We start from the raw sequence: 9,277 nt of genomic DNA, 5'->3' as shown, positions 1-9,277 counted from the left end.
GATACAAATAATGTGCCTAAGGGTACATTTATTTTTCTAAGTCCCAGAAATCCGTCACTGAACATCACGACTTACAAACACATCTTCCCCCGGTCCTCCCATATACGGCACGGGGACAAGTATGAAGAATGAAAATCATGTGTGTATGGAACATATAATGTGCCTGAGAGCACATTTTTTTGCTAAGTCCCAGAAATCCGTCACTGAACATCACGACTTACAAACACATCTTCCCCCGGTCCTCCCATATACGGCACGGGGACAAGTATGAAGAATGAAAATCATGTGTGTATGGAACATATAATGTGCCTGAGAGCACATTTTTTTTCTAAGTCCCAGAAATCCGTCACTGAACATCACGACTTACGAAGACATGTTCCCCCGGTCCTCCCATATACGGCACGGGGACAAGTATGAAGAATGAAAATCATGTGTGTATGAAACATATAATGTGCCTGAGAGCACATTTTTTTTCTAAGTCCCAGAAATCCGTCACTGAACATCACGACTTACGAAGACATGTTCCCCCGGTCCTCCCATATACGGCACGGGGACAAGTATGAAGTATGAAAATTTTTGGTCACAGCGTGAAATCCCTCTAATGATCATGAAAATAGCATCGGATCACTTATCTGACCATAAAAAGTGAACCAAAACCCTATTTGGACAAACTTTTTGGTCCTATGAAAAAATCACTTTTCATATATGTCATGGTCGAAAATTTTCTAAGTCCCAAAAAATCACATATTCTCGAATATCTCGAAAACTACTTATCGGACAGGGGTCAACCAAGGTGTTTTAGAAAGGTCTTTACTAGCTCTATTTAATGAGCCATAGCGACTTTCAAGTGATTTTTTGACACTTTTTCGCATATCGGCATCCTTGGTTCCCATACTGGCCATAGGCCATAGGGCACCGAACGGCCAACTTTTGGTCCGGGGGTGAAATTTTTTTTCACGAGATTTTGATGAAAATGGCTTCGGAACGCGTTTCTAATAATGAAAAGTGAAACCAAACAGTATTTGCGAAGAAAAAATTGTCCTATGAAAAAATCACTTTTTCTTAGGGTACGGGTCAAAAATTTTCTAAGTCCCAAAAAATCACATTTTCTCGAATATCTCGAAAACTACTTATCGGACAGGGGTCAACCAAGGTGTTTTAGAAAGGTCTTTACAAGCTCTATTTAATGAGCCATAGCGACTTTCAAGTGATTTTTTGACACTTTTTCGCATATCGGCATCCTTGGTTCCCATACTGGCCATAGGCCATAGGGCACCGAACGGCCAACTTTTGGTCCGGGGGTGAAATTTTTTTTCCACGAGATTTTGATGAAAATGGCTTCGGAACGCGTTTCTAATAATGAAAAGTGAAACCAAACAGTATTTGCGAAGAAAAAATTGTCCTATGAAAAAATCACTTTTTCTTAGGGTACGGGTCAAAAATTTTCTAAGTCCCAAAAAATCACATATTCTCGAATATCTCGAAAACTACGTATCGGACAGGAGTCAACCAAGGTGTTTTAGAAAGGTCTTTACAAGCTCTATTTAATGAGCCATAGCGACTTTCAAGTGATTTTTTGACACTTTTTCGCATATCGGCATCCTTGGTTCCCATACTGGCCATATCCCATAGGGCACCGAACGGCCAACTTTTGGTCCGGGGGTGAAATTTTTTTTTCACGAGATTTTGATGAAAATGGCTTCGGAACGCGTTTCTAATAATGAAAAGTGAAACCAAACAGTATTTGCGAAGAAAAAATTGTCCTATGAAAAAATCACTTTTTCTTAGGGTACGGGTCAAAAATTTTCTAAGTCCCAAAAAATCACTTATTCTCGAATATCTCGAAAACTACTTATCGGACAGGGGTCAACCAAGGTGTTTTAGAAAGGTCTTTACTAGCTCTATTTAATGAGCCATAGCGACTTTCAAGTGATTTTTTGACACTTTTTCGCATATCGGCATCCTTGGTTCCCATACTGGCCATAGGCCATAGGGCACCGAACGGCCAACTTTTGGTCCGGGGGTGAAATTTTTTTTTCACGAGATTTTGATGAAAATGGCTTCGGAACGCGTTTCTAGTAATGAAAAGTGAAACCAAACAGTATTTGCGAAGAAAAAATTGTCCTATGAAAAAATCACTTTTTCTTAGGGTACGGGTCAAAAATTTTCTAAGTCCCAAAAAATCACTTATTCTCGAATATCTCGAAAACTACTTATCGGACAGGGGTCAACCAAGGTGTTTTAGAAAGGTCTTTACTAGCTCTATTTAATGAGCCATAGCGACTTTCAAGTGATTTTTTGACACTTTTTCGCATATCGGCATCCTTGGTTCCCATACTGGCCATAGGCCATAGGGCACCGAACGGCCAACTTTTGGTCCGGGGGTGAAATTTTTTTTTCACGAGATTTTGATGAAAATGGCTTCGGAACGCGTTTCTAATAATGAAAAGTGAAACCAAACAGTATTTGCGAAGAAAAAATTGTCCTATGAAAAAATCACTTTTTCTTAGGGTACGGGTCAAAAATTTTCTAAGTCCCAAAAAATCACATTTTCTCGAATATCTCGAAAACTACTTATCGGACAGGGGTCAACCAAGGTGTTTTAGAAAGGTCTTTACAAGCTCTATTTAATGAGCCATAGCGACTTTCAAGTGATTTTTGACACTTTTTCGCACATCGGCATCCTTGGTTCCCATACTGGCCATAGGCCATAGGGCACCGAACGGCCAACTTTTGGTCCGGGGGCGAAATTTTTTTTCCACGAGATTTTGATGAAAATGGCTTCGGAACGCGTTTCTAATAATGAAAAGTGAAACCAAACAGTATTTGCGAAGAAAAAATTGTCCTATGAAAAAATCACTTTTTCTTAGGGTACGGGTCAAAAATTTTCTAAGTCCCAAAAAATCACATATTCTCGAATATCTCGAAAACTACGTATCGGACAGGAGTCAACCAAGGTGTTTTAGAAAGGTCTTTACAAGCTCTATTTAATGAGCCATAGCGACTTTCAAGTGATTTTTTGACACTTTTTCGCATATCGGCATCCTTGGTTCCCATACTGGCCATATCCCATAGGGCACCGAACGGCCAACTTTTGGTCCGGGGGTGAAATTTTTTTTTCACGAGATTTTGATGAAAATGGCTTCGGAACGCGTTTCTAATAATGAAAAGTGAAACCAAACAGTATTTGCGAAGAAAAAATTGTCCTATGAAAAAATCACTTTTTCTTAGGGTACGGGTCAAAATTTTCTAAGTCCCAAAAAATCACTTATTCTCGAATATCTCGAAAACTACTTATCGGACAGGGGTCAACCAAGGTGTTTTAGAAAGGTCTTTACTAGCTCTATTTAATGAGCCATAGCGACTTTCAAGTGATTTTTTGACACTTTTTCGCATATCGGCATCCTTGGTTCCCATACTGGCCATAGGCCATAGGGCACCGAACGGCCAACTTTTGGTCCGGGGGTGAAATTTTTTTTTCACGAGATTTTGATGAAAATGGCTTCGGAACGCGTTTCTAGTAATGAAAAGTGAAACCAAACAGTATTTGCGAAGAAAAAATTGTCCTATGAAAAAATCACTTTTTCTTAGGGTACGGGTCAAAAATTTTCTAAGTCCCAAAAAATCACTTATTCTCGAATATCTCGAAAACTACTTATCGGACAGGGGTCAACCAAGGTGTTTTAGAAAGGTCTTTACTAGCTCTATTTAATGAGCCATAGCGACTTTCAAGTGATTTTTTGACACTTTTTCGCATATCGGCATCCTTGGTTCCCATACTGGCCATAGGCCATAGGGCACCGAACGGCCAACTTTTGGTCCGGGGGTGAAATTTTTTTTTCACGAGATTTTGATGAAAATGGCTTCGGAACGCGTTTCTAGTAATGAAAAGTGAAACCAAACAGTATTTGCGAAGAAAAAATTGTCCTATGAAAAAATCACTTTTTCTTAGGGTACGGGTCAAAAATTTTCTAAGTCCCAAAAAATCACATTTTCTCGAATATCTCGAAAACTACGTATCGGACAGGGGTCAACCAAGGTGTTTTAGAAAGGTCTCAACAAGCTCTATTTAATGGGCCATAGCGACTTTTTAGAGATTTTTTGACAAATTTTGTCATATCGGCATCCCGAGTTCCCATACTGGCCATAGGCCATGGGGCCCCGAACGAAAAAATTTTGGTCCGAGGGTCAAAATTTTTTTTCTCATAAATTTGTTCAAAACGCCGTCGGAACGCGCCTTAGATCATGAAAAGTGAAAAGAAACAGTATTTTGCAAAAGTTGGGGTGGCCTATGACTTACATGGCCACGTCCTAGGTCCGAGTTCCCGAGGTCGTGTTCTTCAGTGGCGGAAAAAAATGGCCACTTGTGGGAGATGCAAAATGTTCATTTTGTATTATAGGGGACACACTATCGAAGCGAAAATTTCAGAAATGGCCTAAAACGTGAAGAAATGATGGGGTATGTACGAAAAGAAGGTTTTTATGGTCAAACGGTGAAATTTTTTTTTTTATGAAAAATTTTGGTCTCCCACCGTTCATGAATTTCTAGGACCAAAAATCGAAAAATTTGAAAACTTCACGATCGAAAGGGAAACGCATATGTGGTGTTCCTAGGTGTGTACGGTGTACGAAAAACGGGTTCACGATGAGATATCAGGCAAATAAGTGGACCTAAAGTGAGTTATACGGGTAAGACGAGGTGTCCAAAGACCGAAATAGGGGTACCAACTGAGAACGAAATGAAGGTCCCCGAAGTCGCCATACAAGTTATAGTAGGTGTCCAAAGAACGAAAAGGGTTCCATATTCGGCTGTTCCTACTATATGGTTTTCTGATGACTGCTCTAAGGAGGAGTAAGACGGTGGCCAAAGGTCTGTTGGGGAAATCAAAGCGATACCCTCGATGAATAGGGGTACCAACTGAGTACGAAATGAAGATACCCATAGTCGCCATACAAGTTATAGGAGGTGTCCAAAGTACGAAAAGGGTTCCATATTCGGCTGTTTCTACTATATGGTTCTCTGATGACTGCTCTAAGGAGTAGTAAGACGGTGTCCAAAGGTCTGTTGGGGGTATCAAAACAATACCCTCGATGAATAGGGGTACCAACTGAGTACGAAATGAAGATACCCATGGTCGCCATACAAGTTATAGGAGGTGTCCAAAGAACGAAAAGGGTTCCATATTCGGCTGTTCCTACCACATGGTTCTTTGATGACTGCTGTAAGGAGTAGTAAGACGGTGTCCAAAGGTCTGTTGGGGGTATCAAAGCGATACCCTCGATGAATAGGGGTACCAACTGAGTACGATATCCAGGTCCCATAGTCGTCATACAAGTTATAGGAGGGAGAGGCGAACTGTCAACCGAAGTGAGCGGACGCCTTTCGTGTGCTTCTGGTGAAAACAGATTTTTGAAAGGAAACTATATTGAAAACAGTGAAACGTGCGTGCAAAGTTTTTAGTTATCCAGTTTGTACGCCACCTGTGTGAAGTTTCGGTGAAATTCCGTGGAAATATAGTATAAAACGGCACACAAACATTGCGTCGCGCTTCGGCGCTTTTGACCAAAAAAGTGCGTGTGTGGTTAGGTGAGTGTGTGCGTGCGAAGCGCTCCCTTTCGGTGCGGATGAAAGGGAGTCCGCAGCCGCAGTTTGGTTGAGAAAGCCTTTCAGGAGTGTAAAAGTGCTGTGCAAATCACCTCCGAAAAGAGAAAACAAACTCAGTGGTAAAAACAGCATCAAAAAAGAGTGAAAAACGACACGCACTTAGTAGGGCAATGTGTGTCAGTGTCGGTTTGTGCGTGCGAGGAGTGTTGTTTGCTTGTAGGCGGACAAGTGCACAGTGGAGAGCTCATCGGACATTCCGGTTGATGTCCTGGGAGAGCTCTTCTCTTTAGTGCCACCAGCGCCACCTATGGGGCACTAGCTCAAGTCCTATCAAAGACACACACCATAAAAGCTCCGCACTGAGCTTTTGCCATAAAGGCGAATGCGGACCGCATACCGGCTAGGCGCAAGCGGTTCTCTGATGACTGCTCTAAGGAGTAGTAAGACGGTGTCCAAATGTCTGTTGGGGGTATCAAAGCGATACCCTTGATGAATAGGGGTACCAACTGAGTACGATATGAAGGTCCCATAGTCGCCATACAAGTTATAGGAGGTGTCCAAAGAACGAAAAGGGTTCCATATTCGGCTGTTCCTACTACATGGTTCACTGATGACTGCTTTAAGGAGTAGTAAGACGGTGTCCAAAGGTCTGTTGGGGGTATCACAGCGATACCCTCGATGAATAGGGGTACCAACTGAGTACGAAATGAAGGTCCCATAGTCGTCATACAAGTTATAGGAGGTGTCCAAAGAACGAAAAGGGTTCCATATTCGGCTGTTCCTACTACATGGTTCACTGATGACTGCTTTAAGGAGTAGTAAGACGGTGTCCAAAGGTCTGTTGGGGGTATCAAAGCGATACCCTCGATGAAAAGGGGTACCAACTGAGTACGATATGAAGGTCCCCACAGTCACCATACAAGTTATAGGAGGTGTCCAAAGAACGAAAAGGGTTCCATATTCGGCTGTTCCTACTACATGGTTCACTGATGACTGCTTTAAGGAGTAGTAAGATGGTGTCCAAAGGTCTGTTGGGGGTATCAAAGCGATACCCTCGATGAATAGGGGTACCAACTGAGTACGAAATGAAGGTCCCATAATCGCCATACAAGTTATAGGAGGTGTCCAAAGAACGAAAAGGGTTCCATATTCGGCTGTTCCTACTACATGGTTCACTGATGACTGCTTTAAGGAGTAGTAAGACGGTGTCCAAAGGTCTGTTGGGGGTATCAAAGCGATACCCTCGATGAATAGGGGTACCAACTGAGTACGATATGAAGGTCCCCACAGTCACCATACAAGTTATAGGAGGTGTCCAAAGAACGAAAAGGGTTCCATATTCGGCTGTTCCTACTATATGGTTCTCTGATGACTGCTCTAAGGAGTAGTAAGACGGTGTCCAAAGGTCTGTTGGGGGTATCACAGCGATACCCTCGATGAATAGGGGTACCAACTGAGTACGAAATGAAGGTCCATAGTCGTCATACAAGTTATAGGAGGTGTCCAAAGAACGAAAAGGGTTCCATATTCGGCTGTTCCTACTACATGGTTCACTGATGACTGCTTTAAGGAGTAGTAAGACGGTGTCCAAAGGTCTGTTGGGGGTATCAAAGCGATACCCTCGATGAATAGGGGTACCAACTGAGTACGATATGAAGGTCCCCACAGTCACCATACAAGTTATAGGAGGTGTCCAAAGAACGAAAAGGGTTCCATATTCGGCTGTTCCTACTACATGGTTCACTGATGACTGCTTTAAGGAGTAGTAAGACGGTGTCCAAAGGTCTGTTGGGGGTATCACCGCGATACTCTCGATGAATAGGGGTACCAACTGAGTACGATATGAAGGTCCCCATAGTCGCCATACAAGTTATAGGAGGTGTCCAAAGTACGAAAAGGGTTCCATATTCGGCTGTTCCTACTATACGGATCTCTGATGACTGCTCCAAGGAGTAGTAAGACGGTGTCCAAAGGTCTGTTGGGGTATCACAGCGATACCCTCGATGAATAGGGGTACCAACTGAGTACGAAATGAAGGTCCCATAATCGCCATACAAGTTATAGGAGGTGTCCAAAGAACGAAAAGGGTTCCATATTCGGCTGTTCCTACTACATGGTTCACTGATGACTGCTTTAAGGAGTAGTAAGACGGTGTCCAAAGGTCTGTTGGGGGTATCAAAGCGATACCCTCGATGAATAGGGGTACCAACTGAGTACGATATGAAGGTCCCCACAGTCACCATACAAGTTATAGGAGGTGTCCAAAGTACGAAAAGGGTTCCATATTCGGCTGTTCCTACTATATGGTTCTCTGATGACTGCTCTAAGGAGTAGTAAGACGGTGTCCAAAGGTCTGTTGGGGGTATCACAGCGATACCCTCGATGAATAGGGGTACCAACTGAGTACGATATGAAGGTCCCATAGTCGTCATACAAGTTATAGGAGGTGTCCAACGAACGAGAAGGGTTCCATTTTCGGCTGTTCCTACTATACAGCCAAGTTATACATACAAGTTATAGGAGGTGTCCAAGAACGAAAAGGGTTCCATATTCGGCTGTTCCTTCTATGTGGTTCTCTGATGACTGCTCTAAGGAGTAGTAAGACGGTGTCCAAAGGTCTGTTGGGGGTATCACAGCGATACTCTCGATGAATAGGGGTACCAACTGAGTACGAAATGAAGGTCCCATAATCGCCATACAAGTTATAGGAGGTGTCCAAAGAACGAAAAGGGTTCCATATTCGGCTGTTCCTACTACATGGTTCACTGATGACTGCTCTAAGGAGTAGTAAGACGGTGTCCAAAGGTCTGTTGGGGGTATCAAAGCGATACCCTCGATGAATAGGGGTACCAACTGAGTACGATATGAAGGTCCCCACAGTCACCATACAAGTTATAGGAGGTGTCCAAAGTACGAAAAGGGTTCCATATTCGGCTGTTCCTTCTATGTGGTTCTCTGATGACTGCTCTAAGGAGTAGTAAGACGGTGTCCAAAGGTCTGTTGGGGGTATCACAGCGATACTCTCGATGAATAGGGGTACCAACTGAGTACGAAATGAAGGTCCCATAATCGCCATACAAGTTATAGGAGGTGTCCAAAGAACGAAAAGGGTTCCATATTCGGCTGTTCCTACTACATGGTTCACTGATGACTGCTCTAAGGAGTAGTAAGACGGTGTCCAAAGGTCTGTTGGGGGTATCAAAGCGATACCCTCGATGAATAGGGGTACCAACTGAGTACGATATGAAGGTCCCCACAGTCACCATACAAGTTATAGGAGGTGTCCAAAGTACGAAAAGGGTTCCATATTCGGCTGTTCCTACTATATGGTTCTCTGATGACTGCTCTAAGGAGTAGTAAGACGGTGTCCAAAGGTCTGTTGGGGGTATTACAGCGATACCCTCGATGAATAGGGGTACCAACTGAGTACGATATGAAGGTCCCATAGTCGTCATACAAGTTATAGGAGGTGTCCAACGAACGAGAAGGGTTCCATATTCGGCTGTTCCTACTATACAGCCAAGTTATACATACAAGTTATAGGAGGTGTCCAAAGAACGAAAAGGGTTCCATATTCGGCTGTTCCTTCTATGTGGTTCTCTGATGACTGCTCTAAGGAGTAGTAAGACGGTGTCCAAAGGTCTGTTGGGGGTATCACAGCGATACTCTCGA

This window comes from Anopheles stephensi, unplaced genomic scaffold (assembly GCF_013141755.1).
Source record: "Anopheles stephensi strain Indian unplaced genomic scaffold, UCI_ANSTEP_V1.0 ucontig370, whole genome shotgun sequence".
NCBI classification, from domain to species: domain Eukaryota; kingdom Metazoa; phylum Arthropoda; class Insecta; order Diptera; family Culicidae; genus Anopheles; species Anopheles stephensi.
The sequence above is the reverse complement of the archived record's forward strand: the minus strand, read 5'-3'. Positions refer to the sequence as shown.